Below are 11,413 nucleotides of genomic sequence, written 5' to 3'. Positions count from 1 at the left end.
CTCAGGATAACCTTTTCAAGATATTCAGTCTTCAGTATTCCAACTTAGCCCAGGTGCTTACTCTTGATTGGGTTTTCTCACTGCCGTATTAAAATATCAAAGATTTTCTTATGAGTAATAATTATTTTTAAGTATGTGCTAAGGTAGCTGATCCTTAATTCTCCTCCTTTTAAGGAAACATGATGTGAAACTTGACACAATTGCTTCTGGATCTGTTCCACTTTGCCTAGTGGGCACTTCCCCCTCACCCCCCACCCCCCAGGACATATTCCACCTGATTTTAAATCTGAAAGACTCAGTCCCTCAGTAATGGCTCCTCTAACATCAATGGGAACTCAGAGGTGATTTCCTCTGTGGGGGGGGGGAGCTCTGCTACTTGGCTTATGGTGTCATGCTGAGTGGGACTCTTCCTTTGGGTTGCAGCTGGAAACCGTACATTTTAAAAAGTTTAAAATCCAGTGTTCTATGTCAGCGTCTCAGAGAATATACGGGAAGCTACTGCACTTTTAAGGAGATTGCTCTTAAAATGTTGGAAATTCAAGATGATGAATGTCCATTTAAGGCCATTTCTTCTGGCATGTAGGTTGACAATGCTGAACATTTTAAACATTTGTTTTCTGTTTTTGTGTGTGTTTGTGTGTATGTTTGTGTGCGTGTGCGCGCACGCACAAGCAGGCTAATAGTTTCCCATCATTACAATAACTGTGGGAGGTATTTTTCCAGTTCCCGCTTCATGCTTCAGTAGCACTTTCTACTTCCCCTTCTAAACACTTGGCTCATTTGTAATGATGTAACAACTCAGTTGTAACTATTTGTTTAATATGTAGGGGTTAAAAAGGCAAGTTCTTGAACCAGATAGACCTTGTCGTGAATCCTGGTTCTGAGAGCTGTACATCCTGGGCCCCTGGGAAGATGTCTTAATGCCTCCTTGCCTCAGTTTTGTCATCTGTAAAATGTGAACAATAACAGTATTGGCTTCATATGATTGTTCTGAGTTTTAAAAATGATAATGTGAGCAGGGCTCAGTACAGCGCCTGGGATACTGCAAGCATGCCGTGACTGTCCGCAGTTGTTACCGCTGCTATTGTTCCAGAATAAATAGATGGCCATCTGTCATCTTTTGCCAGGGACAGTCCTGATTTGCCAGTTGTCTTGCCATAATTATTAATAGTGTCCCCCTGTGCTCTCAAAAGTGCCCCTGTTTGGAAAAACTATAGAAATGGTGGGGCTGATTAGTGGTTGCCTAGGTGAGGGAAGTAAAATTGGGAAAATCTGAATAAGATTAGTGGATAGTATCAGTGTCCATAGCTTGGTTGTGGTATTAGACTATTGTTTTACAAGCTGTTACTGTTGAGGAAAATTAGGTAGGGAGGACACAGCCTCTCTCTGTATTATATGTCACAATCCCATGTAAATCTCAAGGATTTCAAAATTAAACGCCTAGTTAAAAGAAGAAGAAAAAAGTCCAGTTTGGAAGATAAATAATAGGATAGCCATGCTGAAACAATATTCATTATCCCACCAAGATATGACCACTTTTTATAAAAAGACCTGCCATGGTTCCCTCTATTTTCTTTACTCAGTTTTATTTTTATTCATGGTACTTACCTCCACTTGCATACTGTATTTGTTTGTTTCTTCTTTCAACAACTATGTTTTGAAGGCCTACTATAATGCCTACTACGTGCCAGCCTTGTATCAATGAACAAACTCCTTGTGAAACTTACATTCTACTGGAGGAAATAATTCATAAACCAAAAACGTAATTGATAAGTTATTTGTTTAGTATGTTGAAAGTAATAAGTGTGCTGGAGAAAAAATATAGAGTAGACATCTCAGTCAGAGTTCTTCAGAAAAACTGAACCAATGGGATCTATATCAACATTTACTTTAAGGAATTGGCTCACATGATTATGGAGGCCAAGCAGCCCCAACGTGTGCAGTTAATGGCATAGTTCCAGTCCCAGTCCAAAGGCTGGAGAAGCAGAAGAGATGACAGCATAAGTTCTAGTCTGAAAGCTGACAGACTAAAGACCCACGAAGAGGCAACGTTTCAGCTCAAGTTTGAAGGCAGGCAAAAGCCGATGTCCCATTGCCAAGGTGATCAGGCAAGATGAGTTCCCTCTTAGTGTTGGGAGAGTCAGGCCTTCAACTGATTGGATGAGGCTCACCTCCACTGGGGACAGCAATCTTTTTAGTCTACGGACTCAAATGTTAATCTCAGCTAAAAAATACCCTCACACCCAGGATGATGTTTGCACAAACATATGGCCACCTCATGGCCCAATTACAATGACACATAAAACCAACCAGCACAGCAGGATAAACGGGAATGGATACCGGGCCATGGTTGAAATTTTGAACAGGGCATTCATGTAGCCTTTTTGAGAAATGGATATTTGAGCAACAACTTAAAGAAGGTGAGCCATTGCTCAAATTTCCTGATTAGAATGAAAGCTTTATGAAGCCAGAAATTTAATTTTTTTATGTTATATTCCCAGTACCTGGTACTTATTAGGGTTCTCAAAAGTATTTGTTGGGTCCATGAGTGAATGACTGGGGATGGGGACTGTGTAGTTATACCTCTTGCCCTTAGTGCCACGTTTAACACATCCTTAGCAATCAATAAGTATTGTCTTTTTATTTCTATGATTGTTTCTAATAGATAATAAATGTCACTGTGGACACAGGCTTACTTGTTTTGTTTGATATTATGTCTCAGCACTTCAGCACTTAAAACAGTGTTTGGAACACACATAATAAATAATCAGTAATGATCATTACTGACTATGGGCTCAGATATGGAGACTGAGGTTTGTGAAGTGCTTGACCATGGATGGTCTTGTGGCCAAGAAGCAGCGGGGTCAGGGCCTTCAAGCTGACTTTCCAAGTCTCAAACTGTAGTATTTTTTTTATACCAAATTTCTTTTATTTACTTAGTTAATGTTTATTTGTTTTTGAGAGAGACATGAGCAGAGAAAGGGCAGAGAGAGAGGGGGACACAGAATCCGAAGCAGGCTCCAGACTCCGAGCTGTCAGTACAGAGCGCGATGCGGGGCTCGAACTCACGGACCGCGAGATCATGACCCGAGCCGAAGTTGGACGCTTAACCGACTGAGCCACCCAGGCACTCTCCAAACGGCTTTTAAAATTGCCCTGCGTCTCTCATTTGGCCATGGTCTTTCTGTCACCCACCCTGCTCTCCCCTTATTTGCTCACACCAGGCTGTGTTGCCATGTGTCCCCGAGTGACAGGCAGGCAGGTTACGTTCAGCTGTCAGCGCACACACCTCTCAGAGGACAGCCACCTCCTGCAGACACCGCGACGTCCAGGGGGTACCCCCTCGCGCTAACACAAGTGAGAGGTAATGTAACCTTTTGGCGACCATTGACTTTGTCAGACAATAGCGCGTGCGGTTCAGTTTGAAAGACTCCACCGGGAAGTTGCAGACTTTTAAAACTAATTTGGTGTTTATTCAACTTTGCAATCACTTCTATGTACTATCTGTGTTTCACACACCGTGAAACGGCGCTACACTGTGCAATTGAATTAGCTGTACAGTGACTCAAAGGCATTAAACAATGACTTTGATATTTTAAGTACTGACTAGGAGGGATTTTTAATTCCTTCCTCATAATGAAAGCAACAAAAAAACCCAGTTCCACAAACCTGGAACACTTATTCTCTTTTCTATTCTGGGTGGACCCCACTGAGACAGAAAAAAATCTCCGAGCATTTAGTTTGCTTAATGGCAGAAGAAAAATTAAACAAGCATAGACGTGCAACCTTAATGACACCCAGCAACACTAGAATAACAGTTCCCAGCTTCTAAAACCTGTTATTTAATATAATGGGTAAATCTTGTGGGAGCTTTTCAGGTGCTGCTGAGTCTGAAAAAACAGCTACTTTGTGAGAAGGGGCGGGGGCAGAGGCAGGGCGCGGGCCCTGCTCACGCTCAGTTGCTCAGGAGGGTTTTCGGTGCACGATCCAGGGCAGGCAGGCGCTGGCTGGACCGTCCCTGGAGGCCGTGGCCCTTCCGGAGACAGCTCCGGGGCTATGTGGGGTACGAGTGTCGTCAGTTCTGCCAGTGACAAGGAGGAACTTTCAATACAGAGCCTTTCAGGAGACGGCATTGACAGCAAGGAAGAAGCTGGGGGCGGGGGGGGGGGGGGCGGGGAGAAAAACCTCAAAACAAAAACCGCAGCAAGTGAATTAGTGCCGTGAAACTACAAGCATTAGCTGGTAATAGTTCAGGGCAAAGCACCTAAGTGATGATTCACATCTGACAATAAATATATGAATAGCTGTTGAAAGCTTGTTTGATTTTCACAAAGAGGTTTGAACAAACATTCGTTTGTTCATTAGTCTTAAGCAACACTTTTATGGCAGGGGATGCATTAAACCTAACGTATGTCTGCTACCAAGATATTCGGTGGTTTTAAAGATGAAGACGCAAAGCCATGCATATCATTTATGGGGAGCAGCCCTGAACTACCTGTAATGGAGTGAGATACAGTTATTATGTATTAATGCTGTGAATCTTCATCCACCGAGAGCAAACCAACAGGCGAGAAGAGCTGCTGCGTCTTGGGAGATAAAGACTTAGAGGGCCCCATCCTGCAGTCGGTACGGGGTTTGCATAAACTCATTTCGTTGTTGTTGTTCTTGTTGCATAATTTTTAAAAACGCAAGTGGTTTAAATCTGTTCCCTGAGGTAATTTATGCTAAACTAGCATTCCAGCACCATAAATTCCCCGCTTATGGCAATCTCTGCTTGGGTGTCAGGTCGGGCTAGGTTACCGAGCAAATGGCCGCTTCAAAATTTTTAGGGTAATTGCCTCTATAACTCGTTTAGCATACGCCCTGTCAGGAAATCTCTCTTTGCCATCGAAGCTCCTGTTCCCCTTTTCCCTCCTCCTCCTTTTCCACACTGTTGTGCTGAAGGCCACTTCTCGGTGCCCAATGACATTGGGCCTTTCATCTGTAGCACCTGGATTTTGTCACTGTTACAGCCGCTGCTCCTGACAACATGATGTCATACCCAACGAGGCCCAGAGGGCAGTGGTTGGGCTGAGCCCCTCTGCCCCACCCATCTCTATCTTTGCCTAAGAAACCATCAGTCGAGGGAAGAGAAGTTGGTTGGAATAAAAGGAAGAGCAAATGACCATAAACCCAAATTCTTCCAGTTTTTTTCTTTTCTTTTCTTTTCTTTTCTTTTCTCTTCTTTTCTCTTCTCTTCTTTTCTTTTCTTTTCTTTTCTTTTTTCTTTTTTCTTTTCTCTTTTTCCCTTTCTTTCTTTCTTTCTTTCTCTCTCTCTTTTCAAAGGCTGGGTTGGTTATTGATGTCTATCAGAATGGTGTGAGCAATTTCAGCAGCGTACTTTGATCTCTTTCTCTCATCTCATGGGTGTGGACATGAAGCCTTGGCAGGAAGGATGTCATTGGGGTTGTATATTGGACAAAATGACCTGGAGCTTCTACTGATAGATTGCTCCGTATGGGGATTTCTCACCAAACTGCCTAATAAAATATGTTAAATACCCAACTTTTAAATCCAATTCATTAATTATCTTGCTTAAAATATACTTCAAATATATCACATTTGACATTGTATGTCACTGATAGTAGAGGGAAATGATAACACTTAAAAATCAATAAATGTTTTAAATTTATTTTACTTATTATGGTTGTCATAATATTTTGACATGGAGGGCTGATATGTCAACAACGCTGTTATCAGGATGTAAGGCAATGGCACTGAACTGTCTCACCTTCCATGTTGCTGTTTCAGGGTAAAGTGGGCCCAGGGGAAAAATGCAGCTAAAATCTCCAAGGAAGCATTTGCTTATGGAGTCAATACAGGTCATCATTGAATAAAGCAGGCTGAGTGCAAAACAAAAGCTGCGGGAAGAAAGTCCTCTCTCTAATCTGCCACCTTTTTCCCAGTGATTAAAAAATAAGAGGAGTTAGGGGTGCCTGGGTGGCTCAGTAGGTTGAGCATCTGACTTCGGCTCAGGTCATGATCTCACGGTTCGTGGGTTCGAGCCCTGTGTCAGGCTCTGTGCTGACAGCTCGGAGCCTGGAGCCCTCTTCGGATTCTGTGTCTCCCTCTCTCTCTGCCCCTTCCCTGCTCACACTCTGTATCTCTCTCTCTCAAAAATAAATAAACATCAAAAAAAATTTTTGTTTTTAAATAATCGATGTTAAAATGTATGTAGTGCTTTCTATGTGCCAGACCGTGTCTGAAGTGTTTCATGTACTTTATCTCATTTTGACCTATGAAGTGAGGTACTTGTATTCCTGATTCATAGATAAGAAAACTAAAGCTTGCAAAGCATACCGAACATCCACAAGGTCACAAAGCTAGTAAGTGGTGAAGCCCAGGTTTTAATGGACCAGTGCTTGGCTCTACCGAGACACCAAAGCCATCAGTGTTCTTCATGGTTTGGAATTCAAATTGATCCTGGCCTCTGGCTCATCCTGACATCCTACAAGAATATTGCTTCATTTCCAAGCCCTTACCATCTCCAACCGTTGGATATTGATATGGTAGAAACTGAATGCGGACAGTGGGTTGAAGTTTACAAAATGCTTTCATACTCCTAGAGAGGAGAGGCTTGGAGGCAACCAGCACTCTTCTCTTTGCCTCCAAGATTTAGAGATTAAAGAAAGATTCAAAGGAAACTGCAAGAAAGGAGCACTTGAGAATTATGCTTTTTCTACCAGTTAGGACACAGGCGAAAACAGATTTTTTGAAAGGCTAAATGTAGGTTTGACCCTGCTTGAACTAACTCCAAAGCAATGAGTAATAGATGTGACTTGGACAGCAAATGTGACTGTGACTTCACAGCAGCAGTATTTTCTATGCCCAGCTAATTAAAGTTCAGCAAAGGGCTCCTGGTGGACAAGGTCAATGTCTTCTGTACCTCAGTCTCTGTATTGTGCAGAGTGGGTGCCTACACTGTTTTTGTTGAATGTGGTTGTTCACCCACAGCTAGAGATCAGCAGCTTGTTCTTATCTTAAGTCATCTCTTTTCAACTATTGATTCATTTATAAAGTGTTTTTGTTTTTACTGGGAGTTTCATACCAACACCTTAGCAATTAGCCATGGCAGCTGAAAGGTAGTCATTTGTTTAACTAATATTTATTTACTGTTATGGACAAGGCTTTGTATTAGGCACTGGGGATATGGCAGCGCGGAACAAGGCAGACAGATGTGGGAGATAGATGTTGATCAACTAATCAAACAACTGTTTAATTATCATGGTGCTAAGTCTTATGGAGGAGAAGTATAAAATGTCATGGGTGCCCATAATAGGAGACCTTGACCTAGACTAAGGGATCTAGGAAGGCTTTCTTGGAGAAATGATGTTTAGGCTGAAGTATTAAGGATGAATGAGAACGAGGGCAAGCAGAGTAGGGAAATGATAGAAGGCAGGGTGTCAAACAAATAATCCAGGGACAGAGAATGTATTGGTGAGACCAATTTGCTCAGAAGAAGTTCAGCAGTATTCTGACATAAGAACCAGATCAGTTTGGCTGGAATAAGGTGGTGGGGTGGAGAGCAATGCAGCAGAATAAGTGTCCTTTTTTTTTAAACCAGTTAAAACTTTTAGTTGCAATAATAAGAGGAATCTATTAGCTCAGTAAACCGAAAACTCCAGGGGTAGGATGGGTCATAACATCATCAGAGCTGTCTATTCCTCTCTGGTTTTCTTGGCCCTAATCTCCCCCACGTGTTGACGTGTAACTCCTAAGGTAGTGAAGTAGCTGCAACAGCCCCAGCCCTCACGCCTGCCTTCTACATCATCCAGAAGAGAGAGAAATTTGTTAGAGGATTCCTCATAAGAGGCCCAAAGATTCACCCTCATTGGAGCGGTGGATATCACATGCCCAACCCTGAACCATATCAATGTTGAGGAGGCAGGAATGGTCTGCTTGGTTTGGCCTGGAACAGGTGGTCTGTCTCTGGGGTCAGGGGATGAGTCAGCTTTCCTGGAAATACTGAGATTATAAAACAGAAATCAGGGTATCTGGGAAGCACAGAATGGACGATGGGGGAGGCCACAGTGTCTGCTACAAGTCTGAAGAGGTCAAGATAAGTCTGTGCTGTGGGGTTTGGGGTTTATTAAAACGATAAGGAGTCATTAAAGGACTTTCTGCAAGTCAGTGAGGTCACTAGGTCACAATGAGATGTTTGAAAACACCATTTTGAGCTCCATCTTGATGTTCCTATGTCTATAGTTCCTAAGAGGACAATCATTGACAGGTAAGTAAATCATTAGGTTAGAACCCAAACTGCAAATAATTCTTTTTTTTTAGTGTTCCTAATCATCACAGTTAATTCTTATTAGCCTTTCTAATGTTGATAATAGCTAATGATAGTGATGCGCCAGCCACTTTGAATGGAGCTTTACAGGCATCATTTTATACAATCTTCACGATCCTCCTAGGAAGTAAGTCCCACTATTACCCCATAGTAGGTAATATGGGAAAGGCGAGGATGCGGAAGCTGAGGTATGGAGAGGTTAAGTAACTTGCCCAAGATTTCATAGCTAGTCAAATAGCAAGACCAAGAGCTCTCTGAATTGAAATATTGTGTTATTTTCACTAAACTCTGAAATATCATGGGGGCAGTGGAAACCATGTCTTTATTTATCTGGCAAACAATTATTGAATGAAGCCTTGTGCCAGGACTCAGGAGTCTCAACTGGCTAGCCATCTGCCAGAATTTTTAAAAAATGTGATAAAATACATACGATGTAAAATTTTGCCACTTAAACCATGTTTATGCCATGTAATTCAGTGGCATTAATTACATTCAGAATGTTATGTAACCACCTCCCCTCCCACCCTCTGGTAACGTCTTATCTGCTCTCTGTGTCTATGAATTGCCTATTCTACTATTTTATGCAAGTGAATTCACACAATATTTGTTCTTTTGTGTCTTACTGTATTTTATGGTTATTTCACTTTGCATGGTGTTTTTGAGGCTCATCCGTGTTGTAGCATGTGTTAGAACTTCATTCCTTTTCCTAGATGAATAATCTGCCAGCGAATTGACAAAACTCTTTTTGTTAGTACAGTAATTGCAAAATATTTGAAGTTGAAAAGGATAATATTAAATTAGCTTTCTCTAATTTCCACTGTCTTCATGATATTCTGCTGTCTTAGATTCAGCAGCCTTCCATTTATTGGTGTTCCCTGCCTGGCTCCAAAGTCATTTGTGGTTGCAACTACTGCCCTTGGAGTCCAGGGTGACAGAGCCCTTGGGGATTGTTTAGGCTGGTTCCGCTCCTCAAGAAGGCAGAAACTGGTCTTTGTGCTCCTTTCTGCCATTACTTAGCACTGTGCCTTATATACTAGGTGCTTAAGAAACATTTGTGAATTCAAGTTTCAATTCAACGTAGCAAATCTTTATCAAACGTTTGTTGTGTTCTAGGAACCACGCAAAGGGATAAGGGTACGATGAAGAACAAAAGAAATGTGTTCTCTCAAAGACTATGCTACAGGTAGACAAAAAAGATGATAAGAGCTGATGATCTTTTTTTTTTTTTAATGTTTTTAATGTTTATTTATTTATTTATTTATTTTAACGTTTATTTATTTTTGAGACAGAGAGAGACAGAGCATGAATGGGGGAGGGTCAGAGAGAGAGGGAGACACAGAATCCGAAACAGGCTCCAGGCTCTGAGCGGTCAGCACAGAGCCCGACGCGGGGCTCGAACTCACGGACCGCGAGATCATGACCTGAGCTGAAGTTGGAGGCTTAACCGACTGAGCCACCCAGGCGCCCCAATGTTTATTTATTTTTGAGAGAGAGAGAGAGAGAGAAAGAGAGAGGGTGAGAGAGAGAGAGAGTGGGAGAGGGACAGAAAGAGGGGGAGACACAGAATCCGAAGCAGGCTCCAGGCTCTGAGCTATCAGCACAGAGCCCCATGTGGGGCTCAAACTCACTAATGGTGAGATCATAACCTGAGCCAAAGTCGGACACTTAACTGACTGAGCCTCCCAGGCATCCCGGAGCTGATGATCTTAAAAATAGCAATGTCTTCTATTTTTATACTTTTTTGTTTCCAAAGAATGTTCCTATAGATTAGCTCATTTAGTGCTATGATGTCTGATGTACATTACTTTTGAAAACTGATGGTTATTTGTTAGCATAGTTTGAATGGAACAAGCTGGGTGAAGTTATTGGTTAACGAAGATTTTAAAGTTTGATTGGAGGGGTGGTAAATGATGAATTAATTCTTTCAGAAGGTTTCTTTAAATCTAAAAATAGTTTGTGTAAAGGAAATCATTTCTCAGCCAAGTTGGGAGATATGCCAATTTTTGCTGTGCTCTAAGAATCCTTACCAATTTTCCTGCCATTTTATGGGCCTCGCTCTCTTGATACCTCCAGGATTTAAGTTAAAAGAGGGTTTTAAGCAAAATCCAGAATGCACTGCCCTTGTCTCTTCATGTGTGTCCTATGTCCCTAGGTCAGTCGTGAGGGCTATTAGAGAGTGAGCAGCTTCAGAGTGCTCTTGTGGAAGTTTCCTGAGCTCACCAGACTTGCTGTCACCTGGAACCGTCCCACTGATTTGGTCGCAGCTGCATCCTAGTGGAAAAGAGGATAATGGAACAATAGCTGTCCCACAGACCTCAGCAACTCTCCATTTTGCTGTGTAGCTGAAAGTGTGGGTCCCGGTCTTCATTTGTCACAACCTCCTCACTCTGGAGATCTGGGAAAGAACGAACGTGGAACGAGCCAGCATGTGGTCAGTGAAATGACCAGGAGGAGACGGTGGCTTTCTGAATTTTCTATAATCACTTAGTTCTGTGTTATTACCAGTGAGAATGAGAGGGACCCACAGAGAGCAGTGGACTAGTAACCTTGAAAGAATTCAAATTCAAATTATAAAAAGTGCTGTTTGTCACACATTAGGAAAGAACATTAATACATCTGAACAAACCCACCTAAGAAACTTGTGTGGGAGATAGAGAAAGAGACTCTTGGAAGGAGGAAATGCCAGTTCAGTCTGGTTTATAGAAACTCCAACCACAAGCTCTTTTCAAAAGGATATCAGGATTCAAGCATTACATCATCTAAAGAAATTCTCATTGGTGTTCAGACCCTGACTGGCTGGGATCTGATTCTCTTTATTTAACCCTTTCTCAGCTGAGACGTTGCCCGTTCTAACTTTGGGAATATACTATCCATGTTGTTTGCAACAGCCGTTAGCATTTGAGCAGAAAGCATCTGAAGGGAGTTGCTTTCTATAAACCCCTTAGCTCAGTGTAAGTTTTGTTCTTAGAGTGTCACAAAGTTATTTCAAACGCTTTGTTGCTATGTAATTGCAAAAGCCGCATTCCTGGGAGAAATGCTTCAGTGAAAGCCTTTGAAAAATAAAGAACATCTAGTCATTGTATG

At 42.1% G+C, this 11,413-nt stretch overlaps 1 long non-coding RNA gene across 1 annotated transcript; it reads left to right on the top strand.

Annotated features, from left to right (window-relative positions):
- The first annotated feature begins 3,278 nt into the window (after window positions 1–3,278).
- On the top strand, window positions 3,279–11,409 carry LOC132673361 (uncharacterized). The gene is made up of 3 exons (XR_009608018.3): window positions 3,279–3,364; window positions 9,443–9,512; window positions 10,482–11,409. It is a non-coding gene; the product is annotated as an uncharacterized LOC132673361 (long non-coding RNA).
- The last annotated feature ends 4 nt before the right edge of the window (window positions 11,410–11,413 follow it).

This window comes from Panthera onca, chromosome C1, assembly GCF_046562875.1.
Source record: "Panthera onca isolate mPanOnc1 chromosome C1, mPanOnc1 haplotype 2, whole genome shotgun sequence".
Classification (NCBI taxonomy): Eukaryota; Metazoa; Chordata; class Mammalia; order Carnivora; family Felidae; genus Panthera; species Panthera onca.
The sequence above is the reverse complement of the archived record's forward strand: the minus strand, read 5'-3'. Positions and strand labels throughout refer to the sequence as shown.